At 37.8% G+C, this 20,791-nt stretch overlaps 1 pseudogene; it reads right to left on the reverse strand.

Annotated features, from left to right (window-relative positions):
* Nucleotides 1-2,171: 2,171 nt before the first annotated feature.
* Nucleotides 2,172-19,756, reverse strand: LOC114506063 (annotated as a pseudogene).
* Between the last annotated feature and the right edge of the window lie 1,035 nt (nt 19,757-20,791).

Here is a 20,791-nt window from a genome sequence, read left to right on the forward strand (position 1 = left end):
CTTCTCTTGCCCCTCCACAGCCTCTCTTCTCCATGTCTTATCTTTTTTAAATTGAGATAAAACTTATATAACATTAAACTTAGTCATTTTAAAGTGAGCAAAGTGCATTCACAAAGTTGTGCAATCATCTAGTTCCAGAACATTTCATTACCCCATAGAAAACCCATTAGGCAGATATTTGCTTTTTGCCCTTCCCTCAAATCCTAATACCACCAATCTGATTTTTGTCTCTTTATTCTTAGTACTAGGCATATAGTCAGCATTCAATACATTCTTTTTGGATAAATGAATGATAATTTACTGTGATAAGAGGCAAAAACCCTGACTGGTGTGGCTCAGTGGATTGATTCCTAGTCAGAGCACATATCTGGGTTGTGGGCCAGGTCTCCAGTAGGAGGCGCACAAGAGGCAACCACACATTGATGTTTCTCTCTCTCTCCTTCTCCCCTCCTTTCCCTCTCTAAAAATTTTTTTTTAAAAAAAAGAGGCAAAGAGAGGAGCTACAACATCTTTGGATCAAAGCACACTATGGAAACAGACTGCTTAACTTTTTGTGCATAGGTATCCTTGTCCATAAATGAGGACAATAATAGAATATACCTTGAGAAGTTGTTCTGACAATTAAATGAGCATATGTATAAAACAATGGTACCTGGCATGTGGAAAGCCAGATTAATGTGTGTTAAATAACAATGGACACCATACGCCATTGATGTTGGAGTAATAGCCTCTGAGTTCATCTTCTGAGAGAAAACAAAAATCTAGGCCTAGAAATCTGCCATGCTGAGATGGTTCATGCTGCTTTTGCCCTTAAGTAATGGTCCACCTCCTCAGGTCACTCACACTGCCTTCACCAGGGCAGCCCCACTCTACCACCCTCCCTCACTCCAACACCCAGACTCCTGCTCTATCTAGTCTCATTTTTGTACTTGAATGAAACCAGCAGGCAAGTTCCAGGAGGGTAGGGAGTATGTTCTGGCAAAAGAAAAAACAGAACAGTGAACTGAGGGTGAGGAGGTGAGGGCTTCCTTTTCAGTTCTGCTACCAAGAAGAAAATTGAAGAAGTTACTGCACCTGTTTGGACCTGTAATTGGTAAATTGGGTTGGCCAGATTCAGAATTAGCTTCAGGAAGTAGACCTCTTTGAATTCCCTCCTCGCTCCAATATCCAAGAGCCTCTGCCTTTCCTTTCCACCAGGGTTTGTGTGCTTGCCAACAATTTGTTCATCTGAGAATCGCTGAATCCCTGTAGAAGTCACTATTTTCCATGGTTGTATTGGGAGCAAAAGAAAGTTAAGGAACTCAAGAGATTGGGACAAAGCTAGACAATTCTGCAAACTCCCTTCTATTTAAGCATTGATTTTATAGTCTGATGCACTGATTATAACACCTCAAAACCAAGGGTTTGATCTGTGTAGAGGGGCTGTACCTGGCACTCAGGAAGGTGTTCTGTTCCTTTAGTTACCTCAATTCTGACTAAGAGTGGTAAACCTAGGCTGGGAGACATAACACCAATAGTTTTTACCATTTATTGAGCACTTACTATGTTCCAGAAACTCTGCCAAGCTCCTTACATATATTAACTAATTAATCATCATGAAACTCTCTGTAGTGTGTAGTATTATAATCCTAATTTATAATGAGGAAATTAAGAATCAGGAAGGTGAAGTGACTTGCCAAACATCACATATCTATTAAGTGGCACAGCACAGATTTGAACAGTTTTTAAACTCCAAACCTCATACTGTTAACTAATACCTTATAGAGTTGCCCTAAGTAGAAGAGAACAGAAGAGCTAAATTTAATGGTCATCCTTCTAAGACCCTTGATGCCTTCACACTTGAAACCTGACATTAAGTTACAAGATCATCCTTTTCAGCCCTTGACCTGTTGCTCTGATCTGGTCCCTGAAGTGAGATTCCTAGAATAGTGCCAATAGCTGCTACCTTTAGCTGGACTTCCTATCCATTCATCACCTTCTAGTGGTTTTAGAGTTGGTGGGAATTCTTAATGAGGTGCTTCATCTTTCATTCCATTTCAGTGACACTTGATCAGCACCAGCTTTTCAGAAATGGCACCATTTTTAAAGTTCAAGGCCCTTTGTTAATTAATTCGGAGATGTCCTCTCTCTAAATTAAAATCTTCCTGTCTAGCCTGGAATTATTTTTATCCTCACTGTAATAAACTGGCAGCTTCTTTAACTCTTTTCTGTAACACTTCATCTAAAAGATTATTCACAACAAATTTGCACAATTAAAAAATTCATAGCTTTTAGACATAATGTTTTATAGCACCTCCTCTGTGAAGATAATGATGTGATTATTTTTAAGAGAAAATAACATGGATTACTTTTAAAGGAAATTCACAATTTCCAGCCAGATCAGGATTTGGAATATCAAGTTCTTGAAGACAGGAGCTCAGGGAGCTGTGTTTGTTGTTAAATATCAAACCCTATTCCACAAACAACACATACATTTCTATAAAATGCAGGCAGTAGTACCCAACTTCTAAGAATATAGTAAGGATTAAAGGAGATGGTACCTGTAAAACATTTATTTAATACAATCTCTAGAACATTGTAGGTGATATACCTTACCTTCCATTCAGTAGTTCAGGAATTTCTTCAAAGGAATGCAAGGTACAACTATAAGAGGTATCTAATGAACAAAATAAAGTAACAAGCAAAATAGAACCACAGGCATGGAAACATGTAATAGACTGGCAGTACTCAGAGGAGAGAAGAAGGGGGGATAATGGTGGAAAGAAGGGAAAGGGACTAGTTAAAGATCATGTATGAATGACCCATGGTCATGGACAAGTGTGTGAATTGAATGGGAGTGGGGGGTGAGATGGACAAAGGAGGGCAAAAGGGGAAAATTTGGACAACTGTAATAAAATAACAATAAAAAATCTTTAAAAAACTAATTGTTTGTAATTCTATTCAACAGAGAGAGCACATAGCTAGATTATAAGGTCCTATACCATGTGTAACAGCTAAGGACCTAGAAAAGCTGTAAGCCTTTTTTAAAAAAATCCCAAATAAAATCACCAGGCACTCCTCCAAATACCTCTCTCAAGATTCCAAATGAAGTATTTCCAAACTGCCATTAAATGTTTATATTTAGTTCTGATTTTAAGACTTCTCTCCTGTCATTCTTCTCAGTTCCGAATCTATACCAACATTGCCAGTTCTTACAGATGTAATCACCTTTACAGCTGCAGCATCAAAATTGTTAATTGGCCAAATGCAGGCAAAATTTGCCTGCTCTAGAAGCCTGAATGCAGGGGTTTTCTCTAAGTGGGGAGGGGTTGTAATCACCTTCATGTCACCTGACAGCAGCGATTTATTGTCGCTCTACATCTGTACAGGTTGACCAAATGATGAATCATCACACTACTGCAGAGTCAAACAGCCTGTACTTTTTCATTTAATTATATCAGATTCTTTCTAAACCAGTATTAATACTGCATAGAAAAAAACCCTGTTTCCATTTAGAGTCACTGGAGTTCATTTCAGTAAAGGCTCCGTGTTCCATTTATGTCAGAGAAGGAGAGAAAAGAAAGGTAGGTTTGGTACCCAGATACCCACCTTTTCCTGGGGAGCACAACTTGGAAACATCTTTAGAGTAGATGTGGTAATGCAGGCAGAGGCCTCATCTCACCCTTCTTTCTTGGCACTTCTCTTTTTACCTCTTGTGTTATGCATCCATTTGGATAAATATTCATTCCTTAAAACATCTTAACATTCTGCTTCCAATTAGTTTCTCCTCTGTTCATTTGACCCTATCACCAATACCTGCAGAGGTGGCTAGTACCATCTACAAGGTTGATTTTGCATAGCATGGCAGAAGGTTAAGCCTGTGTGTGCATGGCAAAGTTGTTTGGAAACTGATCTGAGAAAAAATACCCTGGGAAGTGATTAATAATTTAAACACTGACCTAAGCTAAAAACAAATGTGTGATGATAGAGAAAGATGAGCCTCGCATAGTATTGTGCTGGGAGAGTGGCAGGATGTGAGTGTCCAGCGAATGGGCTATGTGGCTCATGGCCAGAAGCTCTCAGTGTGGTCTAGCCTGTCACTCTAAGTCAGGTTCCTCCACAACACATCTGAAGAGGGGAATTCAAGGATGCTGAGGACAAGACCTTGGATTTAGACTAAATCATTAAGACCTACAGCCAAAATAAAGAGGCTCCTCTGGCTGTTTGTCTTTCATAGATTTCCACCCAGTCACTTTGTAATTTGGCACCTAATTATTTCAATTTTCAATTTCAATTTCAATTTTCTTTTATCAGTGATTCTTTTTATTTTTTGTGACGTGATCCCTTTGGCAGTCTGAGAAAGTCAATGAGCTCTTTCTCAGAATAATATTTTAAAAAAATACACAGCATTTCAAAGGAATATTTATATTTTGGGATACCTTTATCAAAATATTACAAAAACAAATTGTGAGAGTAATAAATGTGGTTCTTTATTTTTGCTTCAGTTCCCAAGTGCAATCATTTTTAACTTTTTTGAAATAACTTTAGATTTACAGAAATGTTGCAAAAACAGCATACAGACGCCTGGGACACACTTCACCTGAATTCCTACAATGTTCACATCTTAGATAACAATGGCACATTTATCAGAACTAAGAAATTAACATTGGTACAGTCTTCTAAACTAAATTGGACACTTACGTAGACTTCACCATTTTTTCTGTCAATACCCTTTTACTCTTCCAGGATACAATTCAGGGTCCCACCTTGTATGTAGCTGTTGTGTGTCCTTAGTCTTTCATGACCATGACACTTCAGAATAATACTGGTCGGTTTTTTATGTGTATATTTTATTGATTGTGCTATTACAGTTGTCCCATTTTTTCTCCTGCATCCACCTCCCACCAGTAATTTAGTTCATGTTCATGGGTCATACATATACGTTCTTTGGATTCTCCATTTCCTATACTATTATTAACATCCCCCTGTCTATTTTGTACCTACCATTTATGCTTCTTATTCCCTACACCTTTCCGCCTTTCTCTCCCTCTCTCTCCCCACTGGTAACACTCCATGTGATCTCCACTTCTGTGATTCTGTTCCTGTTCTACTTGTTTGCTAGTTCATTTTTGTCTTATTTTTTTAGGTTCAGTTGTTGATAGTTGTGAGTTTCTTGTCATTTTACTGGTCATATTATTTATCTTCTTTTTCTTAGATTAAATCCCTTTAATATTTCATATAATAAGGGCTTGGTGACAATGAACTCCTTTAACTTGGCCTCATCTGGGAAGCAATTTATCTGTCCTTCCATTCTAAATGACAGTTTTGTTGGGTAGAGTAATCTTGGATATATGCGCTTGCCTTTCATGACTTTTAATACTTCTTTTCAGAAAAGCCCCTTCTTACCTGTAAAGTTCCTTTTGAGAAATCAGCTGATAGTCTTATGGGAGCTCCTTTGTAGGTAACTGTCTCCTTTCCTCTTGCTGCTGTTAAGATCCTCTCCTTATCGTTAATCTTGGCTAATGTAATTATGATGTGCCTTGATGTGTGCTTCCTTGGTTCCAAATTCTTTGGGACTCTCTGGGTTTCCTGGACTTTCTGGAGGTCTATTTCCTTTGCCAGATTAGGGAAGTTCTCCTTCATTATTTGTTCAAATAAGTTTTCAATCTCTTGCTCTTAATCTTCTCCTTCTAGCACCCTTATGAATCGGATGTTGTAATATTTAAAGTTGTCCTAAGGTTCCTAAGCCTCTCCTCATATTTTTTTAATTCTCGTTTCTTCATTCTGTGCTAGTTGAATGTTTATTTCTTTCTTCTGCTCCAAAGCATTGATCTGAGTCTCAGTTTCCTTCCCTTCACTGTTGGTTCCCTGTACCTTTTCTCTTATTTCACTTTTCATAGTCTTCACTTTTTTTCTCTATTTTGTGACCATACTCAACTATTTCTGTGAGCATCCTGATTGCCAGTGTTTTGAACTGTGCATCTGATAGGTTAGCTATCCCTTCATCACTTAGTTCTATTTTTGCAACTATGATCTGTTCTTTGATATTTTTTGTCTTGGCATGCCTGTTACATAATAAGGGTCAGAGCCTTAGGTATTTGCCAGGGCCATGCAACCCATGTTGCTGTGTTGTGGCACTGTATGTGGGGGAGGGGTCTGAGAGGGAGCAGTGTTGCTTGCTCTGCTCTCAGCTGGCTTTCAGTCACTTCCCCTACTACCCACAAGCATATTGGGCCTTTCTGGTGCTGATTGCCAGGTGGGTGGGTTTGTGTACATTCTAGAACCCTGTACGTCACCAGGTGAACCCTCCTGTGAGGCTAGGAGTTTTTCCTGCCACTGCAGCCCTAGAGGTCTTTTCAGTCAGAGGTTTTGAGGCTTTATTTCCCTATGATGGAACACTGGGTTGCTTGGTCTGACTCACTTGGTAGTTGTTCCTCCCAGTTTATCTGCTCTCAAATATGGGATCACCTGGTCTGCCAGCGGCTGCCTTGCCCACTCTGGTCCTCCAGCCGCTGCTTTGACAGGAGTGAGTCCTCTCCAACCAGGCTTCCAGTCTCCATCCCTCCTACCAGTCTGGATGAATATTTCTTCTTTAACTCCTTGGTTGTTGGACTTCCATACAGTTTTAAATTCTGGCAGTTCTGGTTTTTTTTTTTTTGTTTTTTATTTTAATTTGTTGTTGTCCTTCTTTTGGCTGTGTAAGGAGGCAAAGTGTATCTATCTACACCTCCATCTTGGCTGGAAGTCCACGGTCAGGTCAGTTATTTTTAGAATGTCCCTTAATTTGGGTTCACCTCACATTTCTTGTGATTAGATTGTGGTTATGTATTTCTTGCAAGAATATGTGTTTTCTTATGAATGCACTTAATAACTGGTTACCCTAATAAATTCAATAAATAATTATTTAATGCATTTAATAAAGAACTATGTTAATATATAACTATCTTAATTTTAAAGTGGTGATGGGTATAAATGATATTTTATGAACTGCAGCAACTGAAATGTGGTATGAAAATATGTGTGACTTCGTTGGTGACAAAATCACAAGTACTGCTAATAGTGCTGTAGATTGTTTCCAAGCTTTAGATTGGAAGGAAATGCTAAATATCATCAGGAAAATAAAGGTTTTTTTCAATTCAACTTTAGAGACCTCCCTGATTTCTGTCTTAGAATGATATACAGATCTGGGGACCTCTAGTGAAGGACCCCACTGTAGAGATACTGAAAACTAAAAATGATTGAGATGAATCAACCACATGCTACAAATTGTTATCACAATTGATCTCTTCATTTTTCTCTAGAGACTTTGGGAAATGACCATGGCTGGACAGGTGACCTTTCAATGGATGCTTCCAAATTCTTCATGTATAAATCTACAACTGAACAGGGTGACTACAAGATGCCTCAGTGGCTCTAATATACAAAACTTTCTGGTCCTGGGAATGTAAGTCAACTCTTGGTAAAAATAAAAGGGGACTCATGTGGGAATGAAATTAGTAAGTGACTTGACATTTTACTACTTTTATGAAATGATTCTTTTGTCTCTGTATATTTTTTCTTCATATTACAACTCACATATACAAATATAGCTTCTACATATTTCCATTCTTTTGACTTTGTTATCTATTGGACAGGAAGCTATCAATACAATGGTTTCTTGAACCAGGTTTTGAGACAGCCAATGTCCAGTGTCAGACAGGTGTAGGCACCAATTCCTGCAGTTACTATGTTCTAGAAGGCTGTGGTTGCAGCAGCAAGACCTTCATTATAAGTCTGGGCTGAAGTGGATACCACCATAGTTAGTGAAGTCTTCTTGAATGGCTCTATCATCACTGAGAAAAAGTGGCATATGCATCATCACCCCCACAACCAGAGAAGGTAAGCACCTCATTTTACAGAAGAGACTGTAGCACAAAGAACAGAGTATTGTACTCAATTTTACAGAAAATGTCTTAGGCAAAATTAAATTTTAAGTCTGACTGCAAAGCTCTCATTTGTCACTGCTACACTATTCTCTGATGGGTAGGCTTTTTCTAGCCCTATCTGGGCCTTCAATTCTGACAACCTAACTGGTAGCATGACCTCATTAAGCAACATTTCATGTTTTTATGAAATATAATCATGAACTTGGTTAAAGGGAAGGGTCATGGAGTGATGACAGAAGAATAAACAAGGACACCAGGGTCAGGCATTCTAATAGCCAAATATTCCAGCTATCTGGCTTAGGCAAAAGAGTCAGACCTATATGCAAGGTCTAAACAAGAAATAGTGTCTGGAAGTCATGAGCACATCTTGGATTATGAAGAGCAACACACACCAAAAAAAGACTAAATTTCAGTGCACAATTTAATTCCTTATCATTTTGTGTGTTTCCTGCTGTTCAGGGATCTCATTGACTTGTACTGGCTCCCAGGTATGTGTCTAGGGCTCAAAGATATTTCAAAGAGCTGAAGGTGCAACTTGCTTGTCATTGAGATTGAGGCAGAAGTGCCCACACTAGGGGAGGGGGACCATGGGAAACATGGAGAATTTCTAAATGAGAGCTCCCTATCAAGTCAACTTGTTGACTGTAGTTGATAACACTGTGTTTTATAAATGAAATTTGCTAATATTGCAGGAATAGCATAGGAAGAGCTCTGAGACTACACTGCTGTTGCTGGCCAGTGGATAGTATACTGGTTGCCAGGCAACATCTTTTAACACTTAAGTAGCAGCTATGAATGGGCAGCCAGAGGGAAATAAAGGCAGGGCCCTCACTATTACAATCTAACAAAGAACTTAATGCAGGAGGCTAAAAGCAAAGTCTCACACATTGACCCAATAGTCCTGAGCCTGGTTAGATAAGGCTGCCAGGCATTCCAAACAACACAGGTAAACTAAGGGCTGGGGGGAGCCTTTGAAAGTCTATATGTATCATTTCTACTAGCTGGGAAAAGGAAAACCTTGAGACTGTGTATTTATTTCAAGGCCTGGAAGAGGGAAGGGGAGGAGTCTACAGTGCCCAGAGAAAAAGCCCATGAAACAACTTTGCTTAGTTGCTTGCCCCCTGTCATGTACTCAAAATGAACAAATAGAGTCTGGAGCAAGATAAGAATTCAGGCAAACACATCCCCATTCATATCTATATTTGGATAGTCCCCTCCCCCAGGAAAGCTGACACAACCCTTACCTGTCAATCAAAATGTAACTTTTTCACCCCCCACCCCACCAACTATATAAGTCCTCAGAACAAAAGACTTGTTCTCTTCTCTTGGCTCTTTCTGCACATGGCAGCCGAGGTGAGGGGGACCTTGGCCACCCAGCTCCCAGCCACTCTGCTTTTGCCACCCCTGCTGTTGCCACCCATGCTTTTGCTCTCTAGCTAGAATTTGGCACTAATAAACTTTGTGTGCATACAAATAGGCTTGCTCATCTGTAATTCTTTACTACATCAGCAAACAGAACCAGGATTTCTCTGGTAAAAGTTAAAGAGCAGAAGTTAAATGCTATCACACACACAAATATGGTGATAGATTTGTAAGGTGATAGATATGTTAGTTAACTGAATGGAAAGAATTGCTTCACATTGTATACATATATTAAATCATGATGTACAATTTAAATATCTTGTACTTTTATTTGTAAAGTATACTTCAATGAAGCTAAAAGAAACAGGACTGGTTTAGACCATATGTGAATGCATGCATAAGAAAAAGGCGTATGGGTTTTCTATTGCTGTAAAACAAATTAGCAAAAACTTAGTGGCTTAAAACAAAGTCAAGTTATTACCTCAAAGTTGCTGTGGGTCAAGAGTTTTGGCACAGCTTAGCTGATTTTTTTGCTTAGGTCTTAAAGATTATAACTGAGGTATCAGCTAGGACTGTGGTTTCATCTGATGTTTGGAGTCCCCCTCCAAGATCACTCAGATTGTTGACCAAATTCAGCTCCTTGCAGCTGCAGAATTCATGGCAAATTTCCTCTACTTTGAAGCTAGGCAGAGCAGGCTTCTCTGACTACATTTGTCTCTGACCTCTAACCTCACTTTTAAAACATCACTTGATTAGATCACATTCACCCTTGATAATACCCTGTCATTAACACAAAGTGAATTGATTAGTGACCTTAATTATGTCTTTAAAATCTCATACCTTTACAATATAATGCAACTTATTCACAGGGGTGATATTTCATCATATTTACATGCTCTGCCCACACTCAAGGGGAGGGCATTACATAGGGCATTTAAACCAGGGACAGGAATCTTGGAAACCATCTTACAATTCTGCTTCTTTCAACAGAAGGACAAAAACTTAAACAAGAAAAGAATGCAAAATTTTAAACTTCCTAATAAAGGGAGTTGCTGAGTTTCAAGAGGTATATTTAAATACAATAACATGTAGAGCACAGACTTGTCACCTGACTATGTGTTATCTGCTACAGGGAATAGCATAAAACATGAAATTTGTCACTCCCTAACAAGGGAGTGTTCAAATGTACACAGATGAAGACAATAATGAGCGTTACTTTTTTTTCTTTTCTTGTTTCAGATTGACATAATCATGGAGAAGGGGAAGATGGAGGTAGAATTTTATTTGCAGCTTTGGTAAATGTGTAAGGAGCATCCTACTTGTAAGTTTTATATACAACTGAGAGGAATTTGTTAAGACAATGAAATAATCCTTCTGGTGAAACTAAAAGAATACCCACAACTCCTGTGTTATAGATGAGATGAGACATTTTTGGATATTCAGTACCTCTTTCAACATTGTTGACCATCAAAGTAGTGGCTTCCTAATAACTGGCTACAACACTTTTAGATCTGACTCTAATATATTTTATTCAGGTTACTCTTTTTATCAGTACTTCAGATTTTCCCACATATTGTAAATTCTTAATCTGTAGGAGACAAGTTGTCCCAGTTTACAAAATAATTAGTAACTAACTATCAAAAGTTGCTTCACTTGCTTTGGAACATCATAGTAAACTTAAGAGCCTTATTATTTCTCATAAGGCTCAAAAGGTGATATGTTGAGTTTCTTTTTTTTTAAATATGTTGGATAATTCATGGCCATTATTTTTTTTTAAAATTATTTATTTATTTATTTTTAGGGAGGGAAGGGAGGGAGATAGAGAGAGAGAGAGAGGGAGAGAGAAACATCAATGTGTGGTTGCTGGGGGTTATGGCCTGCAACCCAGGAATGTACCCTTGCTGGGAATCGAACCTGGGACACTTTGGTTCCCAGCCCTCACTCAGTGATATGTTGAATTTCATGATGAAGTTCAACACATCACCTTCAACTGGAGTGAAAATGGAAAGAAAATTTGACTATGTTTCTAGAGACACTGTATTTCTTTAATTAGGGACATGTGTACAAATTCATAAAGAGAAGAGAAATTTTGCAAATGTTAGTGAAAAAGATCTCCTGGTGGGGCTTATACAACTTTTAGTTAGTCATTTTACCTTATAGATGTGTATAGAAAGAAGCCTCCAGAATGATTTGGAATATTGTCACTTAATTTTGAAAATGCTTTTTTTAAAAAAAATTGAATTATAGTAAAGAGCTCCAAGCCAGAGCACACTCTTAGTAAACTGCTTCTCCAGCATAAAGGTTATCCATGCCTAATCATTTCCTAACTGGCACCTCAGTGCAAAGTTCTACTGTGTTAAAAGTTCCTGATTCTGTGGGCTTTACTGAAACCAGGGAAATTTTTTTTGGAGGGGGAGGAACAAATTATTACTTCTCGCCTTTTGTATTTATAGTCATACTAACAATCACAGACTGATTAAGGCCCATTTATGAATGGAAAAGAAAGGGTATTGGGAAAGGCCATTTTGCCCCTAATTATGCTATCTCTTTTGCTCAGAATTCCAGCAGATACTTAAAGAGAACCTTCTCTGCCATAACACAGCGGTAAATAGTCACATGTGATTTGGTTGGAACCCTGGGTATTATGAGTGTGTCAGGGGGGTCTGCCTCTTGTCAGATCCAGGCCTTGAGGATTCTTTGTTCTGACTTTGACATCAGTGTGTACTACATGTTCCTCTTGGAATCCTTGTTTAGGGCACAGTCACCTTCCAAATGGTACCCCTCTACCCAGCAGCCCTCCATGCTGCTACCAGATCACATTTTCTTCCTCCTGATCAAGCATGCCTTCTTGTTAACTTCCAGGTTAGACATTGGTTTCCATAGAATTAGTGATAATATGTACAGAAAAGTTTGGTTTTTGACTTATAATAATGCTTTGTTCTTAACACCATCTATTCCTGCAAAGCCAGGGAAATTTAGATTCACTACCTAAGAAAATCTACCAACAAGTCAACAGAGAGTATCTTTGAGTAATGAGTTAGTGGTGATTTCTTGTATTTGTCTGCATGTTTTTCAATTTTTATATGATGAGGATTTATTGCATTTGTAATTAGAAAAAAATTTTAGTTGTCAGTCACATAAAAAGCATCAAACATAAGGTGCTGATTCTCCAGTTTCTTCAGGATATGTACATTCAACTCAAGGTGGGGCATGGACAAAGCAAATGGGATTCTTTTGCCACTCTATTTTCCATACCATGTGCCCTTCAGGACAGAGTAGATCATACTCTTTAATGTAAGCATCAGTAATTTATGTGTAGCTGTTATTTTTTCAAAAACATGTGTTTGAGATTTTATCTTTAGTTAACACTCTAGGTCTCTGGGAAAATATTTTTAGGTCTTTCCCTTGTTAATTTTAAAATAAATTAATCTTCACAGGAGAAAAATATCCCTCCTTTCATAAAAAGTCAGGAAAGTGGCTTTAAACCCTTAGAAATGATCCAGTCTAATGTACCTTCCATAAACACTATTAGGCTGACTCAAACTAGTATACTAGAAACTATCACAAATAATGTTAAATTTTAAATCATAATTATATGGCAATGCCATTGATGCATACTAACCTGAATAAATTGGTTTTTTGACAAATGGTAAAAAGTGTAGAGTAGCTTCAGAGATAAATAATGTTTTTACGAAAACGGTGCAACATGTTGGAATTTTGCTTGTGAGTATGGAGGAGGGTCTTTCATGAACATAAAGTCTGACACAAAAAAGGCTTGAGGGAGAGTAAGAAAATAATATATAAAATGCCTACAGTTTTTAGAACTTTAGGGGATATTATTATGCCACAGTGGTGATTATACTTCAATATTACTGATGTGTTTAAAGTTGTTCCTAGTCTTTTCATGTCTTTTGGTGGGGGGACACCAAAAATTCTAGTTGTCAAAGTTTAATACAAACACACAATTACACATGCACACATATACATAGAGAGGCACACACAGATCTTAATAAGCATTGTACTATGAAAATCCCTTTTCAGCCTCCCAAGAAAGTATTTATCCAGCCTGTGCTTAACTTTGTCCACAGATTAGAAGCTCACTATCTTACATGGAACCCCTCTCTACTTAAAAAAAAAGTTAAGTTTTGCATGTATGTATGTATGTATTATTAAGTTGATGTGAAGTCCACTTCCTGGCATTATACACCATTTGTCCTATCTCTGACCTCAGCAATAAGAGTAGGTAAGTGTAATACCTTCTCTAGGCAGACTCAACTCTTTGAAGGCCAGCATTGTATTCTCCCCAAGTATTCTCTTTATTCACTAAAACAGGAATACTTGCATTAGAAAATAAGACTGTTTAAAATGTTTTATCTAACAACCATTTACAGGAAGTCATTTTACTTTATCAGAGGATCCATAATGGCTCCAGATTACAACTATTTGTTGTTTGATTCTATCAAATCTATCTACATGTAGAAATATAACCAGTGTACCCAATGTGAGTTTGTACTATGCTTCTACTGATGCTGGTGTATCTGTCTGAGGGTGCTGGAAATCATTCTTCCCATACTGAATATCCCTGACCATAATATTATGTTAATATATTAATACCTTTTAAAAAACTCATCTTTAGTACTTGATTTGCTGAATTTATCTTCGAGTAAGGATTTTGCTCCTTTCTATATATGTATGTATGTGTGTTCCGAAAACACTTTTTTTATACAGTAACCAGATATAATAAAAGAGAAATTACCTTAAAAATCAAGTGAAGTTTCTACCTTTGAATAAAGTGAAAATGATATTCAGAAGTTTTGATTGTGCTCATCTCCTCCTACTCAGCAGAAAATGACTTGCATTTTCTTTTTTCAAAAACATTTTATTTACTTGTTTTTAGATATAGGGGAAGGGAGGGAGAAAGAGAGTGTAAGAAACATCAATGCGAGGGAGAAATATCAATCAGTTGCCTCTCACACATGCTCTAAATAGGGACCAAACCCACAACCCAGGAAAATGTCCTGACTGAGAATTGAACTGGTGACTTTTTGTTTTGCCAGATGACATGCAACCAACTGAGCCACATCAGTCAGGGAGACTGATATTTTCTTAAAAAGCAATGGACAAAGTTTTGGTAATTGTTGAAGTTGAATAATGAGATCCTACTAAAAATCAGAGATGTAGACCAAAGTTTATTCTAAATTTATTACTATCTCCAGTGCCTTGGATAGTGCCTGAAGCATAGTAGGAACTCAATAAACAGATGCTGAAGTAATGAATAAATAGGAGATGCGCATCTCCATGTTATTTATAGTACTATAATATCAGATTCCGTAAAATCTCCACTAGTCAACAAAAGTTAAGTACATGATGATACAATCAAACAATGGACTATTATGCATATATCAATATTAAGCATAATATTAAGCTTTAACATTGCCAATATTATGAAAAAGTCTGGAATAGGAAAATTTTTATTGTAATATTAAGTAAAAAATCAAAAGTCAAATCACATGTATGTTAGGGCACTACTAATGTTAAAATAAAAAAATGCTGGCTCTCATTTCCTTATTCCAATCCCTTGGTCAGGGGGAAAAAAGCCCCCCCAAAAAAGTTTTTTTAAGCAGCAAAAGTAATCAAGTGAAGACGCCTCCCTTCATAGTAACCCAAGCCATTTCATAAAACCCACATGAACCACCAGTTTGATCAATACTGTACTATTGAATTACTGAAGCAAGTGCTGTTTTAAATGTTTTACATCCTTTAATTCTTACAATCATCACTACAACTGTAACTATTCCCATTTTATTACCAAGAAAACTAAAAGCCTGGGTTTCTTATACAACCAGGAGTTGAACCCAGACAGTCAAAATTGGGAAGCCACACTTTGAAACATCACTAGTGCACACTTTTTGTACTAATCTGCCTCTTGCATCTGTGGGGGTCAAAAAATTTTGTCTTACTTAGAACCCAAATCCATTACCCTTGTTATCTTTGTTTTTCTACTGAGCAACCCCTCTCAAATTTCTCCCCTGGCTTCCCCCAGGTGAGACTTTCTAGAACACACATGGCTTTGCCTATAATTCCTGCTTACTTGAAATGTATGTGGCATTTTCATTGTATTATCATTGTCTAGAGAAATATATAATTGGGGCAAAAGGAGTCGTACCTGCTTGGTTTTATCTTACCTAGACCCTTGTTTCATTTAGCTCAACTCAAAAATGAGTTCTTGGATCACTCCTTTCTTATCTCAAAATGTAAGTGTTGTGCAGCCTTTGCCCCCTCATCTGTTTCTGCCAATTTGTCCCTTTATTAACTCATACCATTTCTGGTACCATTATACATATAACATTTCCAAACACTTCTAAACCCAATTCAATCTACCAATTATACTTTATATTTATGTTCTTAGCCAAATATCCTTCTCTTACACAATAGATTTTATACCTAATCATTACTTCCAAATTCTGTGGAAAATAAAATCTTAGCACTTTTATCTCCGGTGGGTCCATGAGTAATTTTTACTCAAAAAAATTTTTTAAAACCTAGTGAATAGCATTTTAAATAATATAAATAATCATTTAGTTTAAAATTGGAGATTACCTTTTATTTATATAACAATGAGCTCATAAGTGGTAATAAAAAGAGCCAATAAGTAAGTAATATATTTTACAGCCTGAAGCAGGTTTGTCTCTTTTTTTATGAAGTTTTCTACTACTAATCTGTATGAGTTCTTGCTTATGGGTCATAAAACTATCCAATAATATGCAGTTCACATAATCCAATGTTAATGCAATGGACAAATCTACAAAGCGAAAATGACTTATAAGAAATAATTTACAAATTTTATTTGGCCCCAAACTTCTGCAGCAATACCAAAGCTGTTGCCTTGTAAGTACAATGGCTTTCTTAGATAATAAAATTGCAAACCCATGTAAAAAATGCATATTGTTTTAAATAGGCACAAATTATTTTCTTGCATACAAAGCAAGATGTTTTTCTTTAGAAAATAATTGGTGTATTAAAATACAGGTCTAAGTTGCTTTGATTGATTATGCATGAGATGAATGCAAGTGGACACGTCTGGTTTCATTAAGGGAATGCATATTGCAGGAACTCTAGAGAGCATATTCTCTTTTTCTATGACTAGCTGCCTTGAATAAATGCTTTTCTTTGTATAGAAAAAGTATTCATAAAGTGTTGAAAATATCTCAACAACTAAATACCACACATGATGATCAATGATGGAGCCAATAAACTGGACAATGAAGTCTAAATATGCTGGATAGTTCATAGATCAAGTGACATAGTATATAAAGACATGAGCTGGCCATGAGATAATGAGCCAGTGAGACACCAAGGAGTGTTGCTTAAGAGTGATTTCCATCTGGTACCTTAAAGAAAGCCAGGAACATCCACCCTGCACAACAGAAGAGAAAGAAAGGGATTGGCTCTGCTTTGCTTTCCATCTAAATTTAATCCCGGTTGTGTCAGTAGTCTCTCCTTTTCCCAGCTTTTACATATCACATGAGTCACCTTTAACTGAGAGCAATGACAAAAATGTTATAAACCCTCAACTGTGCAGACTCATCTGACTATTTCCCTTTCTTCTTACTTTCATGGCCAACTTTCCAGGAGGAGCATTCCTATTTGATGGTCAGATTAGTTTATTGCATTTTCATGCTGCATTAAGTCAGCCCAATCAAAATGCAAAATCACTGCTTATTACAAGTAAAGCATATCACTGATGAACCTTAATGTTACTACATCCCAGTCTCTTACTCTAATTTTAATTCTAAACCCAAGTTCAGACCTTTATCATATTCATTTCTGCATTGCTTAAATGATTTATATGTTTGAGAGATTTTAGGATTAAAAAATAAAGATCTACTATGAAGCTGAGAATAAGAGCTCATACTGTGAGCTAACTCCCCCAACACCCTCATAGTTTAAAGACACCAGGCCAAATGAGGTTGGTATAGCCAGGAAGCCTCTAAAAAGAATATGATGCACACTCTGAAAATTTTAAGTGAAAAATGAAGTACATTCTACCAATATTAGGCAGCCAGAAGTAACATCATTATGACAGCAACACAGGTTGTTCCAGACTTAGTCTTCCCCATAAGAAGACCAGCTAGCAAGTCTCCATAGACAAGATACAACTGAGAGAATCCCAGGACTTGAGGTTGAAGCTTTGACCCCCTGGACTACAGAGACTGAGAAGGACTACACTAGAAGAGTAAGAGGAGCAGCTACCCTCTAACTGCATTGCTCATCCTGCAGGCCAACACAGTGATGCACAGACAACACACCCTGGGACTATGGTTCCTAGGAAAAAAGAGCCCCTGGTGGACACCCACTTCCCCAGCATTGTGGGGCACTTCCCAGGAGTCTCACTCATGTCTCACCTCACAGGAACCACTAGGGGAAATACTGGACTAGACCAGTGAGGATCAGATAGAGATGGAAACGGGGGGAGGGGGATTAGAGCCACTAGGACTCAGACCTTGGTGGACCACATTTCTGCTTGCAGTGATACCTAAGCAGCCAGTGGATCTGCCCATCTACAGAGATGAGCCAGTGGCCTCAATCAGGCAGGGTGTTTGGATGGTAGTGGTACCTGATTTGGGTCCCCATGGCATGGAGCCCATTCTATGTCTGCCTGGGCAAGGGAGCAAATTTATAGTTCTATCCAACTGCTGAGCATAGCCTCCAGTCCTGCCCATTTGGGAAGCCTATCCACAGATGCCTGGCAGCTATGAAGCACATCCTAAGGTTTTCTCAGATAAGGGAGCAAATTCTCAGTCCTGCCTAACCGTTGAGCATATAGCTCCTGGCCCCACATACCCAGGCACCTGAAGAGTGGTTCTGATCAGACTCAGAGTCCAGCCTATGGTACTGCCCAGCTGCAGAGCTCAACTTAAACAACCCCACTTAGCAGTGTTGCCTAGCAAATAACCCTGCCAGTTTGCTAAACACAGCCTGCAGCCTTACCTGGGCAGGGGTATGACACCAAATTACTAGCAACAAAAACAAAAATCAGCTAATGGAACTACATCAAATTTAAAAGCTTCTGCACAGCAAAGGCAATGATCAACAAAATGAAAATATCAATCTATGGGATGGAAGAAGTTATTTACAAATAATATATCTGATTAGGAGTTAATATAAAAATATATAAAAACATATACAACTCAATAGCAAAATAACCCTAAATAATCCAATTAGAAAATGGACAATAGATCTGAATAGACGTTTTTTCCCCAAAGATACACAAATGGCTAATAGGTATGTGCAAAGGATTTTGACATCAGAGAAGTGCAAATCAAAATCACAATGAGATATCACCTCATACCCAATAGGATGGCTACTACCAAAAAGACAAAAATAATAAGTGCTGGTGAGGATGAAGAGAAAAGAGAATGCTTGTGCACTCTTAGTAGGAATGTAAATTGATATAGCCACTGTAGAAAATGGTATGGAGATTACTCAGAAATTAAAAATGGAATTACTATATGATCCAGCAATTTTACTTCTATGTATTTATCCAAAGGAAATGAAATCACTATCTTTAATATATATATATGCACCCCTCTATTCATTGCAGCATTATTCAGAATAGCAAAGAAGTGGAAAACCTAACTGTTCATTGTTAGGTGAATAAGCAAAAAAATGTAAAAATATATAAAATATACATATATACACATACAAATGCATACACGCACATATATGAGATATGTCTAGAAATTGTCCAGCCATGAAATATGGTAGAAACATTCATTGAAAAAGATACAAGAAAAATTGTACATAGGACAATGATGCCTCAGCCCCCTTCAAAGTAGTCACCTTGGAACCTCACACAGTTTTTTCCATGTCTCTTCCACTGTTTAAAACACTCTGCAAAATCCTGTGTTGGAATGGCCATCAGCTGCCTTGTCATATTTTCCTGAATCTCATCCACAGTCTGAAATCTATTCTCTTTCAAAGGTAATTTTAGTTTTGGGAAAAGCCAGAAGTTACAGGGCACCAAATCTGGGCTGTTGGGGGGATGAGTCACCTGAACATTTTTTTTTAACAACTGAAACAAAAAAGACCAAAACCACAGCTTCTGGAAGAACCATTTGTTCTTGCTGTTCTTGTACCTCTCTTTGAACTTGACCTTGGCCTCCTGTCAGGCCTTGCGTTTCATACCAGGGTCTCTGAAGATGTCCTTGTTGATGACACTTTTGTCCAAAGAGCATATCCACAAAGTATCTTGTGGGCATGAGGTGATTGTAGCTATAAACTTTCACAAAAGACTTGATCTTAGACCTCCTGATGATTTTCTTCTTGCTTATGGCAACTGTCACTTTGTGGGGATGGTGGTTAATTCCAGCCCCCAGAGCATGGTTGTAGGAGTGGTCTGAAGTGCCATCATCAATGTTCTTCACGATGGCTGCTTTGCGTCTGGAGTAGCATCCAGCCAGGATCAGCACCACCTTCCCCAGTTTCATAAATAGATGTTTTGCCAAAACACTCTGCACAAGACGTCAGTACCTGAGTCAGGGTGTTATCGTGATGAAGCTGAAAATCACCAGTTGCCCATAGCTGCAGCCTTAGGAATCATCCAAATAGTTTCTGCAGAGGAATGTTCTAGGTTAAAACAAAATTTGGTGCAGATTTGTGGCTCTGCTCACTCAGTCATTTTGAATGTGACAGTCACACAGTACACATGCTCAGTCAACAGCATCTACTGCCCCCACTGACTAGTGAAGTCATCATTGTTCATGCATGCACATTCCAGTCCACTCTCCTTGATTGCCAGGTTACACTGATGCCACACAAATTGATCTGGTCATATTAACAATGGCTGAACTTTCTCTGGATAGACCTTGTATAATGGAATATTATTCAGCCATAGAAAAGGAAATCTTGCCATTTCCAACAACATGAACGATCCTTGAGGGCATTATATTAAGTGAAATAAGCTGGAGAAAGACAAATACTCCCTGATTTTACCTTTACATGGGATTAAAAAAAAACTAAACTCAGATATAGAGAGTAGAATGGTGGTTGCCAGGGGTTCAGGGATGGGGAAATGGATGAAGGTGGTCAAGAGGTACAACTTTCCAGCTCTATGATGAGTAAAGCCTGGGAATCTAATGTTATAGTTAACAAAACTATGTTATATATTTGAAAGTTGCTAAAGAATAGTTATTAAAAATTATAACTACACACTATGCTAATTGTGAGATAACGAGCATGCTAATGAATCTTACTGTGGTGGTCATTTTGCAATATATATGTATATCAGATCATCATGTTATACAGCTTAAACTTACACAGTGCCATATGTCAATGACATATCTTAATAAAGCTGGAAAAATAATTAGCAGCTGAATTTATTAGCTGAAATGAAAGGAAGATGCCTGTTGTAATTTTAGAAAAGATGTAGACCATTTAAGATTCTAGTGAATACTTAAGGAATGACAGACATGTCACTTGAAGGCCATTCCTGAGACTGGCAAATGTGGCAAACACATGACTCT

This window comes from Phyllostomus discolor, chromosome 9, assembly GCF_004126475.2.
Source record: "Phyllostomus discolor isolate MPI-MPIP mPhyDis1 chromosome 9, mPhyDis1.pri.v3, whole genome shotgun sequence".
NCBI classification, from domain to species: Eukaryota; Metazoa; Chordata; class Mammalia; order Chiroptera; family Phyllostomidae; genus Phyllostomus; species Phyllostomus discolor.